This window comes from Ranitomeya variabilis, chromosome 2, assembly GCF_051348905.1.
Source record: "Ranitomeya variabilis isolate aRanVar5 chromosome 2, aRanVar5.hap1, whole genome shotgun sequence".
Taxonomy (NCBI): Eukaryota; Metazoa; Chordata; class Amphibia; order Anura; family Dendrobatidae; genus Ranitomeya; species Ranitomeya variabilis.
In genome coordinates this window covers 609,956,675-609,968,592 of record NC_135233.1, presented here as the reverse complement: position 1 = coordinate 609,968,592, position 11,918 = coordinate 609,956,675, and positions in this window count along the sequence as shown.

The following is an 11,918-nucleotide window of genomic DNA, read 5'->3' as shown; positions in this document are numbered from 1 at the left end:
TGTAACATACCTACTTTTATCACCCACAGATTGGAATCTGCGCCTCTCACCATGGCTGATTGTCGCAAAATTTTGACAGTGGCCAAGCCTCACATCTCTGATATCTTTACACGAGCACAATTGGGCATTAAGCTGATTGATAAGGAGAAGACTTTGGCATGTTATTATCTTCAGGCTGTTCTCGTCTATAAATATTTGCGTAACCCATCTGAGATCAAAAATCTAATGGTAGGTTTAATATATAATTAACCAACTTAGCATATTGGGGACAGATGCAGCTTCGCCATATCTTATGTATTTTCTATGTTCCTCATCTTATAGGTAAAAGAATGGATTGAGAGGGAGAAATTGCATGTTGATGGACAGCTGGTGACAATAGTAAAGTCAATAAAAAGTATTGTTATACTGCAGGATGAGGATGAGCAGGTAAATATTAAAAACATGAACATACAGCACAGCATTATATGAATTAAGGTTTTGCTATTGGCAATCATATTTTTTACACATTTCCCTTTGACAGAATTTCTGCACATACTTTGAAAAGATTAGGCCAACTTTTCAGCCAGAGGATGTAAAAAAGGCGCTTGAATTCTTTGTGTCCTGCAAGGGGAAAAGAATCTTGAATCCTGGCAAAGACATGGAGCGCTTCCAGAAGAAGTTAGTAATAAATGAGGCCCTCCTTGTATTTTCTGCCAAGCATTTACCACTACTAACAAATGTTTTATCCGCAGGTATGGGCTGCCCATAATAACATGGACGAGGTCAATAAACATATATAAAAAGTGGGCTGAAGAAAATCTTTCCCAAGTGGAAAGAGACCAGGCCAATGCATATTTGCAGCTTGACACCAAACCAGACACCGTGGATACATCTCTATTGGCGGCCGGGATGTTATTAGTAGCCACACTAAAGGGAGACGATGAAGCAGGAACCTCCGAGTAAGAGACCTAACTTTATCTCCACAGGCATTCCCAAAATCCATCTTTTCATTGCATGAGACTTAAGTAATTATGCCTTTTAGCATAAATGATTCCTACTAAATTCTTGGTTAAGTAGTCTACTAGGTAACAACACCTTTTATCAGTTTTTCATATCTTAACGGTCTTTTTTTAACTTCACAGATCTACATTGCCCAAGAGGCGGAGGATCACAGCAGAAGAAGGCAGCGAGGGACAAACTAATGAGGAAGAGACAGAAGGCGCTGGGTAGGAGACCAAAAACATACTGTATGATGCCCCCACAATTCCTCCACAATACCATCCACACACTATGATAACCCAACTGTACCCCCTTCAACTACCCTGGCAATGAATAGTAGCCCCAGCACAGTATAATCCACAAATGTGACCTCCCCGTACAGCCCTGCATGCAGTACAAGGGGCCTATATATAGTATAATGGCCCTTACCATCCCTGCACATAGTATAATGACCCCCACACAGATCTCCGCACGGTCTTTTGAACCCCACACAAGCTTCACATTGTATATTTGCTTGCTCACAATATAGTGACCCTCAATTAGGCCTCCATAAAGTATAAAGGCTCCGTCATAGCCATACACATAATATAATGCCCTCCACAAAGCCATCCAAATATTATAATGGCCCTACATAGTCCTCCATTTGGTATAATGTAACCCCATTGCCTTCTATAAAAAAAGTGTAAAAAAATGATTCCCCATAGTCTATCTATATATATATATATATATATATATATATATATATATATATATATATATATATATATATATATATATATATATATATATATATATATATATATAATTGTCTAAGGGTTTTTCTGTCTGTCCTGGAAATCCCGCGTCTCTGATTGGTCGAGGCCCAGGCGCCCTCGACCAATCAGCGACGGGCACAGTATCGACGTAGATGTCATAATGGTTGCCATGGCGACGATGATGTCATAAAGGTTGCCTCGACCAATCAGCAGACGGGCACAGTCTGCCGCGAATTCTGGAATCATCATTGTCCATATACTACGGGGACATGCATATTCTAGAATACCCGATGTGTTAGAATCGGGCCACAATCTAGTATATTATACACCACACATAGTCCTCAATATAATTTAATCTAGCCTTTACCTGTATATAATATTATGCAATCTCCATAGTACTCAATTATAAAGCAGCTTCTATAGTTCTTCATATAGTATAATGTAGCCTCTATAATCCTCCACGTAGTCTCTATATTTATCAATATTGCAAAATGTAGCCTCTATACTACTCTGCATAGGATACAGCCTCTATTATCCATATAGCATAATGTGTAACTACAGTCCTATCACCAATAGCGTAATGTGGCCCTACAGTCCTGTGATCCCTAACCTAATGGGGCCATGCAGTAAATAATAGTTAATATATTTAATTGTGTATTAAACATAAATTGATTATATAGTCAATAATTTTTACCACAAATAACTTTGCGGCACCTTCCCTTTAAGCAATTATGTCTTTTAGCATATGATTAATTCCAAATTCTTGGTTAAGTCGTCTAGTAAGGAACAACACCACTTTCAGGATCTCATAACTTATAATCTCTCTCTTTTTAACTTTACAGAAGTTCCATTGGCACTGCAGGAGAAGGCGGCAATCGAGGACATTCTGAGGCGGAACAAACAGACAAGGAAAAAACAGTCCAACAGGCTGAAAAACTGTTCCATTTCAGCAGACTAATTAAAAAGTACCCTGTTGGAGTGGACGATGATCCGCCGACCCTGTCCGCCTGCAGTCAGTACACCGAGAATTTTGCGAAGTACTGTCAGGATAAATGGAGGCGGGAACAGTACAATTTACGGGTTTCAAATGCAATAGGTAAGTTTTTAATGGACTGTTTTCCAAATTTCATTTTAATTATGTCTAGCAGAAGATGTATTCTTTGGGATGTGCTGCCTTATCATTTTATGTTTGCTGAATATTTACAGTATTGTTTTTTTCTTGTAGATTTTTTCAGGCATTTCCCCAAAGAAAATGACTTAAAGAACTATTTGAAAAGACAGCATTGGACAACCAATCTACCTGTCCTACAAGATGTCCAACGTGGATGGAAGCCAAAACCAAAAAGAGGGGATCCAGAGCACAATATCAAGCTTCAAGAAATGATTAGGTCACAAAACTGGAATGGCCTTATCATCACAAATGATAAAACGAAAGGTGAAGGACTCCACACTACTCATGGATTTACTAAGGGTGACATCATTTGTGACTATCATGGGGCGCTTATAGCAGGAAATGAGGCTGAAATATTACAATCAACCGTGCATGAAAATGAATGCTATATGTTTTTTTTTAATATTGGAAAAGAGGTGTGGTGTTTTGATTCCAGGGAGGCTCCATGCAAATGCCACCCAGACATGCCATCAACATTTGGACGAAAGATCAATCATTCACAAAAAAATTACAATGTGAAACCTGTCGTTAAATACATACTTGACGATCACACCCCATCAATCCTATTTACGGCTATTTGTGATCTCAAACCAGGGGTAGAACTTTTGTTTGATTATGGTGTCAAAAAGAATCAATTTGGAGAAGCTTCAAATATCTCATGGCTGAACACATGACTGTAACATTTAAAAAAGTATTTTACTTTATAGGTTTCCCCTTTTTTGCACAGCTTTCCTCAAGTTAATTTGGTTTCCTTCCACACCCCAAAGACATGCTGATAGGGAATCTGGATTGTGGACCCAATGTGGACACTGTTTTGGGTTTATGGAAAGCACTGTGAAGTTAATTGCACTTTATGGCTGCCATCACACTAGCAGTATTTGAACAGTATTTTACATCAGTATTTGTAGCCAAAACCAGGAGTGGGTGATAAATGCAGAAGTGGTGCATATGTTTCTATTATACTTTTCCTCTAGTTGTTCCACTCCTGGTTTTGGCTTACAAATACTGATGTAAAATACTGACCAAATACTTCTAGTGTGACGGCAGCCTATAACTGAATAAATTTTTGTTGCTATTGTTATTATTGTCAAAAGTAATATAAATAAATATTTTCCTTTTACCATTTCCTTACTGGTGATATGTTTAAATTAGTTGGGCCCACACTTTGAAAAAAAATTTAAATATTCAGAGGATGAGAGCCGGCTATTGTTTTTTTTTGGCACTAGTAGCCGGCTCTCACTGTAGATTATGACATTGAGGATGAGGTGGATATTGGGCTCTCTGCCTCTCTATCATTCTCTGTCTTCATGCGCCTGTCTGCGCCTCACTGTGCCTCATTGCGCCTCTCTGTGCCTCTTTCTGTGCCTCACGGTGACTCTCTCTCGCTGTGCCTTGGCAATGCAAATTTAGAGACTGGTGAAGTGATCCAAATATGTCACATTGAACAGCCCAGTTTGTTGCTGATTAGCAGCAGAAGATGTGAGTCTTCTCTCTGTCGCGTTATGTGTCTCACTGTACCTCACTGTGCCCGACCCAGCTTATATGTGCCTTTAAATAACTGTCTGTGACTTTCTCTGCCTCTCTATCATTCTCTGCCTTCATGCGCCACACTGTGCCTCATTGCGCCTCTCTGTGCCTCTTTCTGTGCCTCACTGTGCCTCTCTCTCGCTCACTGAGCCTCGGCAATGCAAACTGAGAGACTGGTGAAGTGATCCAAATATGTCACATTGAACAGCCCAGCTTGTTGCTGATCAGCAACCGAAAATGTGAGTCTTCTCTTTATCGCGTTATGTGCCTCACTGTGCCTCTTTTTGCCTCTGTGCATCTGAAAATATTCTGAGGATGAGACCCGGCCATTGTACTCATTTTTGGCACAATTAGCCACCTCTCACTGAAAATGACGTACTGAGGATGAGACCCGGCCATTGTATTCATTTTTGGCACAATTAGCCGGCTCCTACTGAAGAAAATGACGTACTGAGGATGAGACCCGGCTATTATTTTCATTTTTGGCACAATTAGCCACCTCTCACTGAAAGAAATGACATACTGAGAATGAGACCCGGCCATTGTACTCATTTTTTGCACAATTAGCCGAGTCTCACTGATGAAAATGACATAATGAGAATGAGAGCCGACTATTGTACTCATTTTCTGCACAATTAGCCAAGTCTCACTGATGAAAATGAGATACTGAGGATGAGAGCCGACTATTGTACTTATTTTTTGCACAATTAGCCGAGTCTCACTGATGAAAATGAGATACTGAGAATGAGAGCCGTCTATTGTATTCATTTTTTGCACAATTAGCCGAGTCTCACTGATGAAAATGACATGCTGAGGATGAGAGCCGACTATTGTACTCATTTTTTGCACAATTGGCTGACTCTCACTGATGAAAATGACATGCTGAGGATGAGAGCCGCCTATTGTACTTATTTTTTTGCACAATTAGCCGTGTCTCACTGATGAAAATGAAATACTGATGATGAGAGCCGTCTATTGTACTCATTTTTTGCAGAATTAGCCGAGTCTCACTGATGAAAATGACATGCTGAGGATGAGAGCCGACTATTGTACCTATTTTTTGCACAATTAGCCGAGTCTCACTGATGAAAATGAGATGCTGAGGATGAGAGCCATCTATTGTACTCATTTTTTGCACAATTAGCCGAGTCTCACTGATGAAAATGAGATACTGAGGATGAGAGCCGAATATTGTACTTATTTTTTGCACAATTAGCCGAGTCTCACTGATGAAAATGAGATACTAAGGATGAGAGCCGTCTATTGTATTCATTTTTTGCACAATTAGCCACCTCTCACTGAAGAAAATGACGTACTGAGGATGAGACCCGGCTATTATTTTCATCTTTGGCACAATTAGCCACCTCTCACTGAAGAAAATGACGTACTGAGGATGAGACCCGGCAATTGTATTCATTTTTGGCACAATTAGCTGGCTCTTACTGAAGAAAATGACATATTGAGGATGAGAGCCGTCTATTGTACTCATTTTTTGCACAATTAGCCGAGTCTCACTGATGAAAATGACATACTGATGATGAGAGCCATCTATTGTATTCATTTTTTGCACAATTAGCCGAGTCTCACTGATGAAAATGACATACAGAGGATGAGAGCCGTCTATTGTACTCATTTTTTGCACAATTAGCCGAGTCTCACTGATGAAAATGACATGCTGAGGATGAGAGCTGACTATTGTACTTATTTTTTGCACAATTAGCCGAGTCTCACTGATGAAAATGAGATACTGAGGATGAGAGCCGTCTATTGTACTTATTTTTTGCACAATTAGCCGAGTCTCACTGATGAAAATGACATTCTGAGGATGAGAGCCGACTATTGTACTTTTTTTTTGCACAATTAGCCGAGTCTCACTGATGAAAATGAGATGCTGAGGATGAGAGCCATCTATTGTACTCATTTTTTGCACAATTAGCCGAGTCTCACTGATGAAAATGACATACTGAGGATGAGAGCCGACTATTGTACTCATTTTTTGCACAATTAGCCGAGTCTCACTTATGAAAATGAGATACTAAGGATGAGAGCCGTCTATTGTATTCATTTTTTGCACAATTAGCCACCTCTCACTGAAGAAAATGACGTACTGAGGATGAGACCCGGCTATTATTTTCATCTTTGGCACAATTAGCCACCTCTCACTGAAGAAAATGACGTACTGAGGATGAGACCCGGCCATTGTATTCATTTTTGGCACAATTAGCTGGCTCTTACTGAAGAAAATGACATACTGAGGATGAGAGCCGACTATTGTATTTATTTTTTGCACAATTAGCTGACTCTCACTGATGAAAATGACATGCAGAGGATGTCACATTGAACAGCCCAGCTTGTTGCTATTCAGCAACAGAGGATGTGAGTCTTCTCTCTATTGCATTCTGTGCCTCAATGTGCCTCACTGTGGCTCTGTGCCCATCCCAGCCTAAATGTGCCTTTCAATGACTCTCCATCTTTATCTGCCTTCATGTGCCTTTCTGCGCCTCACTGTGCCTCATTGCGCCACTCTGTGCCTCTATCTGTGCCTCCCTGAGCCTCTCTCTCGCTCACTGTGTATCGGCAATGCAAATTGAGAGACTGGTGAAGTGATTCAAATATGTCCCATTGAACAGCCCAGCTTGTTGCTATTCAGCAACAGAAGGTGTGAGTCTTTTCTCTATCGTGTTCTGTGCCTTTCTGTGTCTCACTGTGCCTCATTTTGCCTCTGTGCATCTGAAAATATTCAAAAGATGAGAGGCAGCTATTGCGTTCATGTTTGGCACAATCAGCCAGCTCTCACTGTTGAAAATGACATACTGAGGATGAGAGCCGTCTATTGTACTCATTTTTTGCACAATAAGCCGGCTCTCCCTGAACAAAATGACATATTGAGGATGAGAGCCGTCTATTGTACTCATTTTTTGCACAATAAGCCGGCTCTCCCTGAACAAAATGACATATTGAGGATGAGAGCCGTCTATTGTACTCATTTTTTGCACAATTAGCCGAGTCTCACTGATGAAAATGACATGCTGAGGATGAGAGCCGACTATTGTACTTTTTTTTTGCACAATTAGCCGAGTCTCACTGATGAAAATGACATGCTGAGGATGAGAGCCGACTATTGTACTTATTTTTTGCACAATTAGCCGAGTCTCACTGATGAAAATGACATACAGAGGATGAGAGCCGTCTATTGTACTCATTTTTTGCACAATTAGCCGAGTCTCACTGATGAAAATGACATGCTGAGGATGAGAGCTGACTATTGTACTTATTTTTTGCACAATTAGCCGAGTCTCACTGATGAAAATGAGATACTGAGGATGAGAGCCGTCTATTGTACTTATTTTTTGCACAATTAGCCGAGTCTCACTGATGAAAATGACATTCTGAGGATGAGAGCCGACTATTGTACTTTTTTTTTGCACAATTAGCCGAGTCTCACTGATGAAAATGAGATGCTGAGGATGAGAGCCATCTATTGTACTCATTTTTTGCACAATTAGCCGAGTCTCACTGATGAAAATGACATACTGAGGATGAGAGCCGACTATTGTACTCATTTTTTGCACAATTAGCCGAGTCTCACTTATGAAAATGAGATACTAAGGATGAGAGCCGTCTATTGTATTCATTTTTTGCACAATTAGCCACCTCTCACTGAAGAAAATGACGTACTGAGGATGAGACCCGGCTATTATTTTCATCTTTGGCACAATTAGCCACCTCTCACTGAAGAAAATGACGTACTGAGGATGAGACCCGGCCATTGTATTCATTTTTGGCACAATTAGCTGGCTCTTACTGAAGAAAATGACATACTGAGGATGAGAGCCGACTATTGTATTTATTTTTTGCACAATTAGCTGACTCTCACTGATGAAAATGACATGCAGAGGATGTCACATTGAACAGCCCAGCTTGTTGCTATTCAGCAACAGAGGATGTGAGTCTTCTCTCTATTGCATTCTGTGCCTCAATGTGCCTCACTGTGGCTCTGTGCCCATCCCAGCCTAAATGTGCCTTTCAATGACTCTCCATCTTTATCTGCCTTCATGTGCCTTTCTGCGCCTCACTGTGCCTCATTGCGCCACTCTGTGCCTCTATCTGTGCCTCCCTGAGCCTCTCTCTCGCTCACTGTGTATCGGCAATGCAAATTGAGAGACTGGTGAAGTGATTCAAATATGTCCCATTGAACAGCCCAGCTTGTTGCTATTCAGCAACAGAAGGTGTGAGTCTTTTCTCTATCGTGTTCTGTGCCTTTCTGTGTCTCACTGTGCCTCATTTTGCCTCTGTGCATCTGAAAATATTCAAAAGATGAGAGGCAGCTATTGCGTTCATGTTTGGCACAATCAGCCAGCTCTCACTGTTGAAAATGACATACTGAGGATGAGAGCCGTCTATTGTACTCATTTTTTGCACAATAAGCCGGCTCTCCCTGAACAAAATGACATATTGAGGATGAGAGCCGTCTATTGTACTCATTTTTTGCACAATAAGCCGGCTCTCCCTGAACAAAATGACATATTGAGGATGAGAGCCGTCTATTGTACTCATTTTTTGCACAATTAGCCGAGTCTCACTGATGAAAATGACATGCTGAGGATGAGAGCCGACTATTGTACTTTTTTTTTGCACAATTAGCCGAGTCTCACTGATGAAAATGACATGCTGAGGATGAGAGCCGACTATTGTACTTATTTTTTGCACAATTAGCCGAGTCTCACTGATGAAAATGACATGCTGAGGATGAGAGCCATCTATTGTACTCATTTTTTGCACAATTAGCCGAGTCTCACTGATGAAAATGACATACTGAGGATGAGAGCCGACTATTGTACTCATTTTTTGCACAATTAGCCGAGTCTCACTGATGAAAATGACATGCTGAGGATGAGAGCCGACTATTGTACTTATTTTTGGCACAATTAGCCGAGTCTCACTGATGAAAATGACATGCTGAGGATGAGAGCCGACTATTGTACTTATTTTTTGCACAATTAGCCGAGTCTCACTGATGAAAATGAGATGCTGAGGATGAGAGCCATCTATTGTACTCATTTTTTGCACAATTAGCCGAGTCTCACTGATGAAAATGACATACTGAGGATGAGAGCCGACTATTGTACTTTTTTTTTGCACAATTAGCCGAGTCTCACTGATGAAAATGACATGCTGAGGATGAGAGCCGACTATTGTACTTATTTTTTGCACAATTAGCCGAGTCTCACTGATGAAAATGAGATGCTGAGGATGAGAGCCATCTATTGTACTCATTTTTTGCACAATTAGCCGAGTCTCACTGATGAAAATGACATACTGAGGATGAGAGCCGACTATTGTACTTTTTTTTTGCACAATTAGCCGAGTCTCACTGATGAAAATGACATGCTGAGGATGAGAGCCGACTATTGTACTTATTTTTTGCACAATTAGCCGAGTCTCACTGATGAAAATGACATGCTGAGGATGAGAGCCGACTATTGTACTCATTTTTTGCACAATTAGCCGAGTCTCACTGATGAAAATGACATACTGATGATGAGAGCCATCTATTGTATTCATTTTTTGCACAATTAGCCGAGTCTCACTGATGAAAATGACATACAGAGGATGAGAGCCGTCTATTGTACTAATTTTTTGCACAATTAGCCGAGTCTCACTGATGAAAATGACATACTGATGATGAGAGCCGTCTATTGTACTAATTTTTTGCACAATTAGCCGAGTCTCACTGATGAAAATGACATACTGAGGATGAGAGCTGACTATTGTACTCATTTTTTGCACAATTAGCCGACTCTCACTGTATAACATAATGCATAAGGAGCAATGCTGCCATCTGGTGGTTTTACACTCATGTTTTAAAAAATCAAGTTTTTAGGCAACAGTGTCACCCGGTGGAATTTTCAATTATTACACTTTCATAAAATTTCATAAGTTAGAGCTCGCTAATTGTCCAAAAAAGCAGCGTCAAAAAGCGTGCTAGCTGGCTCTAACGAAAAAACTTTTTTACGTTTTTTGTGCGTAGATCCTCTCAGGAGGCCTATCGGAGGCCGCAGTTTGTGAGCTTTCGAACAGAAACTTTCCCGGACCCCAGAATAAAAACGTGCTATTTTTATCGCGTGCGTAAGCGTCCCGTAGCGCCAAATATAAAATTTTCCCCCGTCAGTCCCTATATTTTACTATAGAGAGAGGGTGACCCACCCAAAATGACCCTCGGCAAATTTAAATGGGCCAAAGTCATGCGTGTTGCTATTCAGCAACGTTCGTTGCAATCCAGCAACAAGATGGCCGACTTTTGTTGCTGGATAGCAACAACAGAGTCAAACCTTGTTGCTAATCTGCAACATTTGCCGATATTTTCTAAGTTTTTCACCGAAGGTGCACCTCTGGAATATAATACAGGCTGTAACTCAGGATCAGTAATGTAATGTATGTACGCAGTGACTGCACCAGCAGAATAGTGAGTGCAGCTCTGGAGTATAATACAGGCTGTAACTCAGGATCTGTAATGTATGTACACAGTGACTGCACCAGGAGAATAGTGAGTGCAGCTTTGGAGTATAATACAGGATGTAACTCAGGATCAGTAATGTAATATATGTACACAGTGACTGCACCAGCAGAATAGTGAGTGCAGCTCTGGAGTATAATACAGCATGTAACTCAGGATCAGTAATGTAATGTATGTACACAGTGACTGCACGAGCAGAATAGTGAGTGCAGCTCTGGGGTATAATACAGGATGTAACTCAGGATCAGTAATGTAATATATGTACACAGTGACTGCACCAGCAGAATAGTGAGTGCAGCTCTGGAGTATAATACAGCATGTAACTCAGGATCAGTAATGTAATGTATGTACACAGTGACTGCACGAGCAGAATAGTGAGTGCAGCTCTGGAGTATAATACAGCATGTAACTCATGATCTGTACAATATAACTAACGGTTCAGCCATAGAATTTGCAGACAGATGTTGGCAACAAAGTTCTAATAGCCCATTAAGCTCACTAATAACTCTGCCTCTGTCTATGCTCTATGATAACGACTCTTAATGGAGTATAATGTGCAATTAAGTCACTTTTACAATAAATTAACTAAAATAAAATATAACCCTTCCAAACTGGCCAGCAAGGAGTTACTGACCCATCCAGCACTTAAATATATATCATATCCGCCTCACTATCCTTAATTCTCCCATCATCATGTAAAGATTTTATTATTTAGGTCAGAAATTGCTCAAATTCTTTACCTGGAAAATGTGGACACAATGGGATCACTGCCCTGATCTAGGGGCAATTGCAATTTATACATCAAAATCTTTTTGATAGGATTTATTTAACCGTTCCTTTTTTTCAATTTTTTTTTAAATTTCAATATCTTAAACTATGGATCTAAAAGGAAGTACTTTATTATAAAAATAAATAAATAAAAAAAAGACTGGTCTCAAGTCCACCAGGAAGGTAGTGTTTGGTGACCTGA